This window comes from Pseudophryne corroboree, chromosome 6, assembly GCF_028390025.1.
Source record: "Pseudophryne corroboree isolate aPseCor3 chromosome 6, aPseCor3.hap2, whole genome shotgun sequence".
NCBI classification, from domain to species: domain Eukaryota; kingdom Metazoa; phylum Chordata; class Amphibia; order Anura; family Myobatrachidae; genus Pseudophryne; species Pseudophryne corroboree.
In genome coordinates, this window is record NC_086449.1 from 153,625,083 (window position 1) to 153,640,834 (window position 15,752).

General features: G+C 45.1%; 1 protein-coding gene and 1 long non-coding RNA gene across 3 annotated transcripts in view; one reads left to right on the forward strand and one right to left on the reverse strand.

Annotated features, from left to right (window-relative positions):
* LOC134936790 (uncharacterized) overlaps positions 1–14,224 on the forward strand; it is a 165,354-nt gene extending 151,130 nt beyond the window's left edge. Inside the window, exon 6 of the long non-coding RNA XR_010180546.1 lies at positions 13,920–14,224. This is a non-coding gene — a long non-coding RNA (uncharacterized LOC134936790). The remainder of the gene's footprint in view (positions 1–13,919) is intronic.
* The window catches only part of LRRTM4 (leucine rich repeat transmembrane neuronal 4), an 871,250-nt gene that overhangs the window by 418,941 nt on the left and 436,557 nt on the right, over positions 1–15,752 (reverse strand). The window lies entirely within an intron of this gene.

A 15,752-nucleotide genomic window follows, 5' to 3' on the forward strand; every position in this document is an offset into this window, starting at 1 on the left:
ATTGCTATATACCAACTTCGTTGGATATATCTAATATAGAATGCATACTTAACTATGATTCTTTAATGTCCACAATACAACATAGGACTTTGGGACCACTTGCGGGTGTCTGATCCCGGATATGCTGTGTGTAAATTCTATTATCCGGTTTGTTGTTTAGTTTCTATGGCAGCGCCCGACATCCGGTCAGGTGATGCGTTCCACTGGCAGGAAGTGAGGAGGCCGCTGGAACGCACGCCGGAGCGCTCGCCTCACTGATGTAATATCAAACACACACAGCTCTGTGATCTCTTCTTTGGACCTGACTGGATCTAGGTAGGATGGTGTTTGGTACTCTATGTACCTATTCATTTATTGTCTTGTATAAACAATAGGTACGTTTTTACAATTGTTGTTGTTATATTTATATGGGGTGTGGGGGCGTTGCTTTTGATTAACTAGTGGGTGGGTCTCTATGGGGGTATATAAGGGCACTCTGTTCAGTCTGTAATTATCTTGACAAAGGTCTACATGCAGACCGAAACGTCGATCTGATTCCTGCACTAATGATCTGAATAAAAACCAATTTTACTACTTTGAAGACTGGTGAGTGCTCCTGCCTTTTTTGTTGGATTTATATTGGAGTGGGACTTTGATCCCAATTATCTGGAAGTCACCCCAGCAATGTTCTCTGAAGACGTGAGTGTGGACAATACTCTTTCTATATATATATATATATATATATATATATAATATCACTAGTACTGCAGCCGGACAGGTATATATATTTATTATGTAATGACTGATGACGGACCTGCTGGACACTGTCAGCTCAGCAGCACCGCAGACTGCTACAGTAAGCTACTATAGTAGTATGTATAAAGAAGAAAAAAAAAAAAAACCACGGGTAGGTGGTATACAATATTATATATATATTATATACAATTATATATATATATATATATATATATATATATATATTAAACTGGTGGTGACTGGTGGTCAGGTCACTGGTCACACTATCAGCAACTTGCAAGTAGTACTCCTAAGCAGACAATCACAATATATATTATACTGGTGGTCAGTGTGGTCACAATGGCAGTGTGGCACTCTGGCAGCAAAAGTGTGCACTGTACGTTATATGTACTCCTGAGTCCTGCTCTCAGACTCTAACTGCTCCCCACTGTCAGTGTCTCCCCTACAAGTCAGATAATATACAGTCACACTATCTATCACTTCAGCAAGTAACTAGTACTCCTCCTAATGCTCCCCAAAATTACTACTGTGTCTCTCTCTACTGTCTCACTCTCTTCTCTATAAACGGAGAGGACGCCAGCCACGTCCTCTCCCTATGAATCTCAATGCACGTGTGAAAATGGCGGTGACGCGCGGCTCCTTATATAGAATCCGAGTCTCGCGATAGAATCCGAGCCTCGCGAGAATCCGACAGCGGGATGATGACGTTCGGGCGCGCTCGGGTTAACCGAGCAAGGCGGGAAGATCCGAGTCGCTCGGCCCCATGTAAAAAAACATGAAGTTCGGGCGGGTTCAGATTCCGAGGAACCGAACCCGCTCATCCCTAATATATATCATACTTACCTACTCTCCCGGAAGCTGCGGGAGGCTCCCGTTTTTTGGGGTAGCCCCCCCGCACCCCCGGAAGAGTCGGCAGGTCTCCCGCATCCTGCTCGCATCTTAGTGATGCGAGCAGGATGGAGATAACCTCCCACATTTGCGGGTCCGTCGGGTGGAGAAGGGGTCAAAATGATGCAAATCGCGTAATTTTAGCCCCGCCCCCTTCCCGCGGACCCGCGAATCGCGACATTTCCTGATGTGGGGGCGGGGTTTAGTGATGTCACAGTCCGGCCCCGCCCCCCGAAGACAGCTGCTGCGTCTCCTCTCCGGGCTTCTCCCGGAGAGGAGAGTTACAATATAGGTAAGTATGATATATATATATATATATATATAATATGCACACCCACTCTTGAGTATGCATTTGAACTCTGATATATGCATGCCTTGTTGTGGCACACAAGGCTGAAGGCTCCTGTTGTGACAAAATAGACCTATATGGATATGATATACTGTTGGGTGAAACAGATATTGTACATGCTGGAGGGTTGCTGTCATTCAGATGTGCTTGGAGTTGCTATTTCTGCAGCTTACACAGCAGCAGCAGCAGCGATATAACTAATACAGTAATGCAGCAGGAGACGTCCTAGGACGCAGTACTGGATCATCTACGACACCATCGGCCGGCTGCATGACCAAGTCGACACCGCATTTGCTACACAGGGACCAGGAAATCTACATCCTCTGACGGAGATCCTGGCCTCACCCTTCCCTCGCAATGGCAGCAACATGCCTCCTCTTTAAGAAATAGGCCATCCCTGCCCCCAAATGGCATCAGTCTGTGCCCCGGTCCGCTAAACCCTCCCGCCATTATACATGTATTATGGCCGGCCGGCAGCAGCACCGTCTTCCCAGTGATATCTTTAGGAAGATGGCGCCGCAAATAAAAAGGAAAGACTCTGGCACCCAGCGTCAGTTTCCCAAATATCACAGGGAAGATGACGCTGGCTGGGGAGGAGTGACCCGCTTCTAGATCAAGTAAGGTTGGAAGCGGGTGCTCTCCCCTCATGTCCCTCCAGGCCCCCCTGTGTTAAGACGGATCCCCTCTTGTGGAGCACGTGGTCCCCTGCAATTATTTTATTATTAAAATATTTTTATATTAAAGGCCATAGCCACGTCCACTTTATTAAGCCATGCTCCCTTTACCGGGGCCTGGTGTGGCCCCCTGAGCGTAAGTGGGCAAAATCGCAAAAGTTTGCATACTGTACGTGCCAATGCGAGTATCAATATTAACTACAAATGCAGCCATACGCAGTGACGTGCGGTGAGGTGAGGCATCTTCCCTGTCCAGTGAGGTGAGGCACAACTTTCCCTGTCACACTCCAGTTTACTCCAGAGTTTTGGCTGAAAACATTATATGAAAAACACAAAGAAGATATTATAAATATCTTCTTTGTATTATTGTAATCATTTTTCTAGTCAAAACTCTGGAGTAAAAAGTCTATGGCTGGCGAGCTCCTACCTTTTCTGCACATCTCTGATCAAAACTCACCAAATTTCCAGCTGTACCTGTGTATAATGCCCACAATGGTGGTCATTCTGAGTTGATCGCTCGCTAGCAGTTTATAGCAGCCGTGCAAGCGCTATGCCGCTGCCCACTGGGAGTGTATTTTAGCTTAGCAGAAGTGCGAACGATTGTAACGCAGAGTGGCTACAAAATAATTTTGTGCAGTTTCAGAGTAGCTTCAAACCTACTCAGCGCTTGCAATCACTTCAGACCATTCAGTTCCGGATTTGACATCACAAACACGCCCTGCGTTCGCCCAGCCACGCCTGCATTTTTCCTGGCACGCCTGCGTTTTTCCAAACACTCCCTAAAAATGGTCAGTTGCCACCCAGAAACGCCCTCTTCATGTTAATCACTCTGTGGCAGCCAGTGCGACTAAAAAGCATCGCTAGACCTTGTGAGAAACTACATTGTTTGTTGTAATAGTACATCGCGCGTTTGCATTGTGTCGCATATGCATGCGCAGAAGTGCCGCTTTTTAGTCTCATCGCTGCACAGCGAACGAATGCAGCTAGCGAACAACTAGGAATGACCACCTATGTCCTTTGGCTCATATATTGTGTGTAAATCTGGCTCTGGTACTAGCCAGTGCCTCCTCAGCCATTTACTTCACCGCACATCCCTGCCATGTGCATGCTTGCATTTGTAGTTCCACAAGCACCATCAAACCCAACAGGCCTAACAAATAGGGCATGGCAATAGAAAATATGTTATGTGTATTCAAACTTCAAACATTTTTTTTTTCTCTTTTATCATCAAAGTGTTGTTTTGCATAGTATTTCCTGATCACTAGTCCGGCATGTAAAAAAGTAGCATTGGGGAAGATGTATCAAACCTTCGAAAGAGAACAAGTGCAGAATTGCATCCAATCAGCTTCTAGCTATCACTTATGAAAGACATTCTATAAAATGATAGCTAGATGCTTATTGGTTGATGTGGGCAACTTCTCTACTTGCTCTACCTTGCCCCATCTCCCCATTATTTCAGCATCTCTATACTCTGCCATCTCCCAGCATAACGTATTGTTCAGGCAGTTCTCTTTTATTTAAATATTACTACTGTCTTTGAACTAGTTTGTCTGATGGCGCAGTATAATGACCTAACCCATGTGCCATACACGATAAGTGCAGTTGGCACTTTGGCTCCATTCAGTAGACTACACCTTTTCTCTACATATGATTATAGTTAGATCCATTATCTTTGGGCCCCTGATGTAGACTCTGATAGATAAAGCATCTGCTGCAAGTGATCATTTGTATTCCAGTCTGCTAGTTCGCTCACTGGCCATGTAATGCAGCGAATAAAGATGTCCGTCTGAAAGGGAGAGACACAGATTCTGCCGGTTTCCACCATCTCTCCCTATCCTATGTTAACTGTGTATGTTATGATTGCAAGCATCAAGACAAAAAGACTGCATTTAAATATCAGCTCTTAAAGCCAAGATATGAATTTGATGCAACAGGACTCTTAATTGGCACAGAAGCATGCCTGGTGTACAGAATCCGCTAGCAAGCACTAGCAATTATCATGAAAGCCTCACGTCTGCTTTGCAAACATCTGCACCTGTTAAGTGTTAGGTGGAAGTTAATGACCGGGCATTAAGATGCTGTCTCTCCCCAGCTTTCAGCACAAAGCCACCATCTGTGGGCACCACCTTGCCACATCAGAGGAACGGGAATACAGTTCTAGTACAATGTCTTTACCCTTTCTTATAGACACACTCCAGTCAGGTCGGTCTCCTTCATCTCAGTCACTCCTTTTATTATCAATTATTTACAGAGCTGCAGAATATTTAGCAGTGTATTTATGTGAGGTTTAATTACTGCAGACACATTACTTGTAACTGCAGTTAAGAGCAGAGGAGCAACAAGCTGAAAACTGGCAAAAATTGTGACCTGAGAAACCCCTACACAAATAGAAGAGCAGCTCTGAATAGTTGCTGGAAGATGTTTAGGCTGTGGGGGGAGATTAGGGTTAGGTTGCGGTGGGGGAGGGGGGGGGGTTAAATATAGGATGTGGGGGGAGATTAGGGTTAGGCTGCGGTGGGTGAGTTAAATTTAGGATGTGGGGGGAGATTAGGCTTAGGCTGCGGTGGGGGAGGGGGGGGGGAGTTAAATTTAGGATGTGGGGGAGATTAGGGTTAGGCTGCGGTGGGGGAGGGGGGGGAGTTAAATTTAGGATGTGGGGGGAGATTAGGGTTAGGCTGCGGTGGGGGAGGGGGGGGAGTTACATTTAGGATGTGGGGGGAGATTAGGGTTAGGCTGTGAGCAGGGCCAGATTTAGCCATGGGGGGGGCCCGGGGAATTTGAGACCGTTGCCTTTCCCACTCATCATTCAGCTCACCCTTAATTGCAAACAAATTAACTTATAGTTGGGGAGGATGGAACAGCAATTAAACTCACCTTAAAAGTATATGACTTACTGCTTGTTACCGATCTACACTGCATTATATAAAGTAATGGGAACCAGAAAGCATGAAATGGTGCCTGCCGACAATCACACATACATCCACCAGTGGGGCGACACTTGTCGGCCGATAAATAATTCCATCAATAGCCATGCATTTCAGTGTTTCAGGTTTTAATCACAACCCGTCATTAGGATACAATATCCTGGTGTTTTCCTATCCAAGATACCTTTAAGTTTCTGTTTTCCATCTCCCACCCTCCTGTCTCCCCTTCTCCCCAGACACTGCTGCTGCCGCTGGGCTGCTGCCTTGTGGATAAACGCCTCCCGCTCACACAGACAAAACCCCTGGGGCAGTGACAGTGATACAGGCACTGGAGGGAGGTGGTGCACACTCTCCTCCAGCACTGCAAGGCCGGACAGGGGACACAGTGAAAAAATAATAATTGGTGAGTGCCGTATGTGTGCTTCTGCCAGTGGGGACCCCTTGGAGAGGGGGCCCAGGTTACTTAGCCCTCGTGCCGCCCCCACTGCTTAAACCAACTCTGGCTGTGGGGGGAAATTAGGGTTGGGCTGCGGGGGGATTAGGGTTAGGCTGTGTGTGTGTGTGGGGGGGGGGGGGATTAGGCTGTGTGTGTGTGTGGGGGGGGGTTAGGGTTAGGCTGTGTGTGTGTGTGTGTGTGTGTGTGTGTGTGTGTGTGTGTGTGTGTGTGTGTGGGGGGGTGGGGTTAGGGTTAGGCTGCAGGAGGAGATTAGGGTTAGGCTGCCGGGGGAGATTATGGTTAGGCTGCGGAGGGAGATTAGGGTTGCGCTGTGGGGGGAGATTAGGGTTGTGCTGTGGGGGGAGATTAGGGTTGTGCTGCGGAAAAGATTAGGGTTAGGTTGTGTGTGGAGGTTAAAGTTAGGCTGCTGGGGGGTGGGGGGGGTGAGAGTTAGGATGTTGGTGGAAGGTTAGGATTAGGTGGGGTAGGGATTAGGGTTAGTACAGCTGTGAAGTACTGGAATGCCAGAGGATCTGAGGTTTGCCCGGGATAGCTGGGAACCAGAAGACACAGCTGGAGGAGCTGCAGCCACCAGGAGAAAATAAGTCACCTTTTGGCCACCATGGACGATATGTTGACATTCTAACTTGTCGACACTTCATCACTGAGGAAATGGTCAATGACAACTTTATGACCATGCCGATATTTTCTTGTTGATGACTGTCGATAGATTACACCATATCTGATTTCAATGCAAATCAGTTTTAAGTTTATACAAGTTCCAAGGAAAGAGTGTTTGCAACTATGGGCCATTCTGCATTGGACACATTACAATAACATTGCCGTTTGCGGCTGAGTGTGTTAATAGTGTGTTTGCATACATATAGGGAAAGTTTAGCATTGTTAGAATTGTGGGCTGTGCAGAGTTGTATTGTATGGATGGGGACAATATGTGCAACTCTGATTATGGCATGATATCTGCATTTATGTCCCTGCCCTCAATGTGGGAGCTATTGTCTCCAATTCTGCCTCTATAAACACTTACATACTGTATGTACGGTAGTCAGGGTTGGACTGTCTCTCATATGCCTGCAATTCCACTTACTGTATCAATATGATGAATTGGGAGGTCCAGGACATTCTCTGCTTAATATCATAATTCTCAACATTTGCTTGTCCCAAATTGGGCCAGTACTCTTGTGCTGTTGCTTTGTGGCAGCATATATGTAAGATGGGGTCATGCATGGCTTGAAAGCACCCCTTCGAAACCACCTGCACTGGTATCATAGGCATGTGCGCATTGGGTCCCATTGTTGGCCGGCGCCTCCATGCTTGTCAGTAAAATGACCGGTGTTGCTGGCATTCCGAAGACAGTGTCAGGAGTCACTCAGTGATTAACAAGACATAACAGCATGGTGGCATCTTCCCCTTATTTTCACACTCTAATTATCTCTATCCCTGTAGGGGCTGGTGACAGAGCAGTGCAAAGAGATCTACATGCACTATATCAAATACACCGTCTAGTTTTATTTGGCTTAATATGTATTGGGGCACAGTCGTAAGGAACATCAAGTAGATGGGCAAATTGATGGGTGATATGATGATAACTGATTATATGAAAAAAGTATCAGAAATACCATTGGGTGTGGTAGGTATGTAGTAACAGTGGTCTGGATCCCGGCGGACAGGAGACCAATGCCGGAATTCCGGTGGCGAGCACAGCGAGTCCCCACATGGGTCTCGCTTCAGGCATGGTGACAAGCTTAGCTCGCCACACTATTATATCCCCCCCCCTGTTCCCTCCGGGTGGTGGCATGGACCACCCCTCGAGTGGGAACTAGGGGCTTTGGTTGGGATTCTGACCGGCGGCATTTCACCGGATGTCGGGATTCTGGCGTCAGTCTCCTGACCGCCGGGATCCCAGCAGCCAGTAAATTAACTGCATACCTGCTAGATACAATCCCTATGCAGAGTATCTTCCTCTAGAATTCCCTGGGTGAACACCCACTGCCTATGGAAATGTGCTGTACACACTACTAAGTAACTAATGTATGTGTCACTGAAGGGGCGCCAACCATCTTCCAACTATCCTGATACAGTATATGATCATCGCAATATGCTGACACAATTCTCTACAGAGGCTCTTCTAAACTCTTCATCTAATCACCTTTTATCCCTTAAGTTTTTCAAACTTTTCCAAGTTTTACAATGCAGAGCATGCACAATGTCAGATTTGAAGTCCCACATCAAATCCCCACCCCCCACCACGTCCATGTTCTCAGCCAAGCTCTCCAGAAGCAGATATTGTTATAATCTCTGAGATCAAACAGAATCTGTCTCTGGACTATGATCTCTCTGAAGAGGCTGAGTCAAAGTGACACTGTGGAACTAGGACAGAGTGTCCTGTAAATAAAATGTGACATGAAGAACATAAGATGTGGCTGTTAGATTTAATTAACATGATTAATTGAGCTTTGTCTCTTTTTCGGTTTCATTATGCACTTTTTTCATGTTCGGCTTCTATGCAACTGTTTCAAAGCAATTTGGAAAAAATAAAGAACATTTATTAGTGCATGGGATTGATCCCTTCCTGAGACCCTTCTGCTAATTAGCTAACCACGTAGAATCATGTTTACCTTTTGACATCATCAATTATTAACAATGGACCAACAAAACGGGACACCGGCAACAAGTTTTCTTTTAATCTGACTACACAGTCTGGGTTTATCCCTGATCCTTTGTCCATAGATATCAAGTTATACTCACTTGTCAATAAACAGATCAATAGGCCTGCCTGTGAGTGAGCATTACCATAGAAACCACCCTCTGAATGGCTGGGGCTGTTATAGAGCCCTGGTATTTAATTGTGTGTGCATGCTAATGAAAACGGGGCGTGGTCATGGCTCACAGGGGCCCATGCTGTGACTCACGGAGGCACGGCCTCCTGTCTATGAGCAGCCAAACACAGTGCTAGGAGGCTGTGACGCTTGGACAGCCTGGTCTCTCCGTGTGGCCGAACCAGCCCATTAGCCCAACTGGCATTTGTGTTTCAAATTTACAAGTCATTTAAAAAGTTTACAATATAAGATCTTTATCAGCATTCGTGTGCACCTGTCCTGTTAGAGGATGATACAGTACCTCCTAATAAGTGCATGTATTTTTTCTGCATTCTACATACATGTATACAAGCAACATTTGCATAAATACACCCTCACTGTTCGTGCCTTACCTTCCCCATTCCATCACTCCAGTTGTAAATAGTTGATAGTGTTAGATGCGTGCAGGTCTGCAGTCATATACATACAAATGACAGAGATTGCCAACTGGCCCAGATGTATCAAACCTTGGAGAGTGATAAGTTTCACCGTGATAAAGAACCAATCAATCAGCACCTAACTGACATTTTTCAAACACAGCCTGTAACATGGCAGTTAGGAGCTGTGTGGCTGATTCTTCATCATTGTGCAATTTATCACTCTCCAAGGCTTGATAAATCTAGGCCACAGTTATGTTGTACAGTCAGCGGCGTTTCTAGAGAGGGGACTTGTGTGCAGACTCCATTTTTCCGGAGTCCTGCGCATGCGCTGTAGACTCTGGCACTGTGCCAGAGTCTCTACCACTCAGTGCGCTAGCAGCGGCGGTGACGGCTACAGGAGAGGAGGGGGCCTGAACATAGACGCCGATGGACGCTGGAAAGGTAAGTATAGAAGAAATAGGTGCAGTGTGTGTAGTGTGGGCCCCCTCTGGACCCTGGGGCCTATGTGCACCGCACACACTGCACCCATTATAGATACGCCAGTGTGTACAGTTGATAGTTTTATGCTCATTTTTTAAGAGAAAATGTTACAAAATTGACAGTTCTGCTGTAGAACATGTTCTGTATTTGTGGAAAGGCTTTTAAAATGCCCCTGAGTAGCTCTAGAGTACCATTATGATGACTGTCTATAGCATAAAAGCCACCAATCACAGACATTATACTTATATCAAAACCAATCACCTCTACATGGCATGCTGTGCACAGTGGTAAGTGCTGTCTGTCTGTCCCCAGAACCTTCATTGTCTCATTGCACAGATGAACATAGGGGATCATTCTGACCTGATCGCTCACTGCAGTTCTTTGCAGCACAGCGATCAGGTCAGACTGTGCATGCGCCGGCGCATGGCTGACAGCCGACAGCTGTCGTTGCCTAGCGATCGCCTTTGCCTGATTGACAGGCAGAGGCAGTCGCTGGGTGGGAGGGAGTGGCATGGCGGCGTTTGGTCGCCGTTTTGTGGGCACGGTCCGGCCAACGCAGTTGTGGCTGGACCGTGCAGGGGCATGCCACAGCAGCTGCATGACGTCACACGCAGCCGCTGTGACCCAGGGCAGTGACGAGTAACTTCTGGCCAGCCGCAGGAGATGCGCTGGCCGGGAGTTACTCTTCAAGTACAAAAGCATCGCCGCTGTGCAAAGCATTGTACTTGTGCGGGGGAGGGGGACAGCCTGACATACAGGGCAGACTAGCCCTGTGCTGGGCGTCCCCCCGCATTTCAGTATAAGTGATTGTAGCTGTGCTAAATTTAGCACAGCTACGATCAGGTCGGAATGACCCTCATAAACTGTACAAGACTGGACTGCAATAAAGTATTCTCTTGCATGGAGCAAACAGCATTTTGTTGTAACTTGCAACCTATTTGATTATATATAGGTATAAAGGTATTGACTGAAAACACAAAAGAAAGAACAAGCAACATATACTGTATAAGTGAATTATTTAATGTAAGAGTGGAAACACTCTTTAAATCTAAGCTTTTAATACTTTCACTGCCGATGCTTACCTACAGGAATAATTAACATTAGTGTAGTCAATACAAGTATAATTACACTAAAGGTTTTAGAACAAAAGTTGCTGTTGCTGACTGGGACCAGTGCGCTTGTGTAGCGCAACTTAGGTAAAATCACGTCCAGAAATGCACCATGCACACATATGCACCTACGCAGATTTGCATGTTTCTGGTTCTTACAGTACATCCAATTGTACCTGGGAACATAGAAGAAGTATAATAAAGAAGGGGGTAATTCTGAGTTGATCGCAGCAGCAAGTTTGTTAGCAATTGGGTAAAACCATGTGCACTGCAGGGGGGGGGGGGGGCAGATATAACATGTGCAGAAAGAGTTAGACGTGGGTGGGTTATTTTGTTTCTGTGCAGGGTAAATACTGGCTGCTTTATTTTTACACTGCAAATTAGATTGCAGATTGAACACGCCACACCCAAATCTAACTCTCTCTGCACATGTTATATCTGCCTCCCCTGCAGTGCACATGGTTTTGCCCAACTGCTAAAAAAATTCCTGCTGCGATCAACTTGGAATTACCCTCGATATGTATCTGCAATTTAGAGCAGATACCGACCAGAACTCAGACGCATATGAAACCCTAAGAAAATAAATTGCAGGTGGTCGAAGGCAGAAGAAAAGACTCAGAGACGATGATAATGGTCACCAGCACTAACAGACTACTTCTGATTGGCTATTGTGAATGAACCTCTAATACAGACAGCGCTTTCTTCATTGCTCAGGCATATGTTATATAATTTATTAGAGTTTGGAGAGTAGTAGCTGCCCCTCTCAGCATGCCGAGTCCCTCAAAATTCTACACACAATACCGCATAATGACAACGTGAAAAATGTATTAAAAATAAAAAACTAAGAAATCACATGTACATAAGTATTCCCAGCCTTTGCTCAATACTTTGTTGATGCACCTTTGGCAGCAATTACAGCCTCAAGCCTTTTTGAATATGATGCCACAAGCTTGGAACACCTATCTTTGGACAGTTTCGCCCATTGCAGCACCTCTCAATCTCCATCAGGTTGGATGGGAAGTGTCGGTGCACAGCCATTTTCAGATCTCTCCAGAGATGTTCAATCGGATTCAAGTCTGGGCTCTGGCTGGGCCACTAAAGGACATTCACAGAGTTGAATACTGTCCGGATGTATACTTTGTGAATACTTTCCGGATGCACTGTATATGCTACTGGTGCAGACTTGTCTTGCATACATACAGTATTTCGATAGTTCTAACTTTGGATTTAAAAACAATTGAAGCTTTTTTTAGTGAGCACATTTATGGGGCATAATTGTGTCCGACTCTGAATGAGCCCCAATGTACCTAGAAGCAAAAACCTCCATCTTGTCCATTTTTCACATCTGGCTGACAATGTCAGATCTGTATGGAGTGAAATGTAATAAACACTGCAAAATATTACCGGCAAACGTAACATAAGCAAAAATCATAATCTTGGTTATGATTTGGGTCTATTTTGCCCATTCTTAGTGATATATGATAGTGTATGCATCTCAAGATTAATATGTTGTCTGCTGATCCAAATGCAGTGTGTCCTGATGTACTTAGCCAGAGCAGATATTTATAACAGATGATCTTGTCTGTGTCGCTGCAGCAATACAGCAGGGAGAGAAAGCATCAATTCTGGGTAAAATGGATTCTGACAAAATAGTCTGGGACCAATTTGCACATCTTTATGGCTAGAAAAGAGTGTTCTTTTGTCTATGGTCGGTAGTAATGTCATTTCCACATCATACGCATGTTAACCCTTCTTATTCGTCCAACATAATTTTTCAATTGTGAAGTTGAAACTGAATGTTATTCATGATTAACTAGGGATGACTGGAATTGTAGATTAATTACTGCCCACTTTGATGTGAAATAATTACATTTTATTTTTTATTCGGTCACCAGTGTTCTACCCAAATCACTCTGTAGCTGAATGAATTGAATTGCACTAGCTCTACCCATAGAACAATACAAATTAACAAACAGTGTGGAACGGCATACCACAAAATGATAAAGCAGAAGTCAAACTACTGTAAAACGTCACATTGCCGAAACTTTGCACCTCTGCCATATGAAATGTTCTAGATCTGTATATAATATTACTGGGACTTCGCTCCTATCTATTAGATACACTGTACCAATTATACTTTTAGCATTGTATGCTGGATTTATTTCCCAGTACCTGTCATCACATTGCATACTTGCCTACTCTCCTTATATGTCCAGGATACTACCAAATTTTGGGGTGTAGCTCTCCAGTACTACCAGCATTGTACTGCAGTCAGGGGCACCAGAATGTTTTCTGGTTGGAGAGTGTCGCCGAAAAACATACATATTGGCGCTTCCCCCAATCCCCACCCCCAGTGCGGGGGAACGATTATCACCGATACCTGCGGTGATTTGTTTTTAAAAAAAAATCTGCTGCTGCACAGTCGCAGCATTCTATTCTGTGCACTGTCCAAGCCGGTTCTTCACTGATGCATTACTGGGAGGCGGCGTGGCCATGCTGAGCCTGCTGTAACATCCCCGCCTCCTCCCAGTAATGCATCAGTGAAGAGCCGGCTTGGACAGCGCACAGCATAGCACGCTGCGGCTGTGCGGCAGCAGACTTTAAAAAAAAACACAAGTCACTGCAGGTATCGGTGGTGCCCTCTAGGAGATCCCTGAGCATGAGGTCCAGGTGGAGAAGTGCGTGGGAGGTAGTGCTGTGAAATGCGTAACCATGGCCCTATGCTATACTGTGCAGTGATTTGTGGCATTCTACAGTACAGCAGTGACGGAGGCCATGATGACACAAATTTATTGCAAATTGCATAATCAAGCACCCAAAACCCAGGACAGGATCTGGGAAGACTATTATACTCACCTGGAATACTGGGAAAACTCCCAAAATGTAGGAGTCTCTCGGACATTCCAAGAAAGTACGTTTGATGTATAGATGCCTGCTCCAAAATAGTTAATATGTAGTAATGGAATAAATATTTTCACTGTATGACTTGCATAATGACAATTCTATGAGTTCCATAAATGCATTTTCCTATTTACAACCAACAATTGTGATGTTTATCTGTCTCCCAGACCGCTGTAAAATCCCTAAGAGGGAAAATCATCAATCACTCGTGCCAGACTGAAGAAACACATCCCGAGAATGATGAAAATGAAAGCAAGGAGGAAATATTGTACTTCATATGGGAACTGACTCACTGACCCGACTACATAAAAACTTCCGTATTATCCTACTTGTCTGTTACATCTAATTAGTTACCTATTTGCGGTATTTCATTTTTTGCTAATCTAGTCATTAATAACCCTGCGCGGCTACTGAATCTGCATATAAAGTAAACAGCTTGAATAACCATAAACGCTATTAGAATAATTTACAATTCATCAAGACAAATACATGAATAATATAATTTACTTGTCGTTCATGTCTATTATTACAAATTACAATTCATCAGACATAATGCATCTAGCTATTTCCCATTCTGCTCATACAGCGTTTACGTCTGGGAGCCTATGCTGTTTTCTCATAATGCGTACAGAACAGAAATATAAGAGTGTGTCGCCTAAACAGGGCATCTATACAGCTCAGCGTCTTGCCATTTGCAGCGGGCGTTTCAATATGTATTCAGATGGCAGCAGCTAAAGGAAATGTGTATTAGTTTGTTCTAAGCAGAGACAGGGAGTGGAAGTGACTGGCGTCAGATCCAATGCTGTTCCCCACAAGGAGTATGAGATATTTGCATGTTCTTCTAAATGTAAAAGCAGTTGTGGAGCATGCATTATGTATGGGGCTCAAGAGACACACGGGGCTACTTCAGTAGCGAGCAGCCTGTAAGGTGGATGTAGTTTGTTAGGTGCACAAACTGGACTGCCTCTGCTGTTATGGTTTAACGCTGGGATTTTAATGCTGGATGATATGACCATCATGGAAAGGTCTTTCTAATGTTACCTGATACTCTGAGGTATGGATCAAGGGAGGCTGCCACTGAACATTAGCAGTCTCCTCAGCCGGGGGGGGGGGGGGGGGGGGGGGGGGCGATTGCATTGATTGCCTTTGCCCCTCAATCTGCCCCTGGCTGAGGAGTGAATAGTGCTCCCCTGTGCAGCATCTACTGGTTCTGCACCCTTTTTTTGTTTTGGAGCAGGGCCAAGGCTCCATAAGTACTGTAGGCCACACTCAATAAAGTTCCCAGGTCCAGCCCTGCTCTCTGTGGCCCTAGCTGCCTCCCTCACAGATAATATGCTATTGTCACAAACTGTTACTTTACAGGAGAGTGTGACAACAGCCATTTTGTGACCAATGAGATCCAACTCAAATTAGGCCATATTGGAGAAGGACATTGAGGTCAACACCATTTTAAACAAAGTTGACTTAAAGAAAAGAAAAAGAAAAAAAAGCAGTTGTAGGGATGACTGACCTGTTAACAGAGGAGTGCTGGGTGATGCCATTGAGCAGCATGAAGCAGATAAAGGGATAAGTAGACTGGCTGAGATTTGTGGTTTCACGCAGAGAGACCCACTGAATTGTGAGCTGTACTTACCTCTTGGAAGGGAAGTAGCATCCTGATGCACTGTACAACATTGGTATGTATCTACATAAGCATCCATTGCTGTGGAACAGCCATAACGTGTGATACCTCTATATACATATCAGCACTACAACATTGCTATCTGACTACTAGTTGTCTGTTCTCTTTAAGGGCCTCCTGTAGTTCCAAAACAGCTGGAAGGCTACATGTTGAGTAACCCTGCCTAGTGGTATTTCTTGAGTTTTGGTTCTCTCTTTGTGGACTGTGACACAACAAGCCTAGGAAAGGCTCAAATGACATTGTTGTGATGCCATGTACACAAAACCAGTATATATATATATATATATATATTGTATTAAAGCACTGTCACCATAGTTAA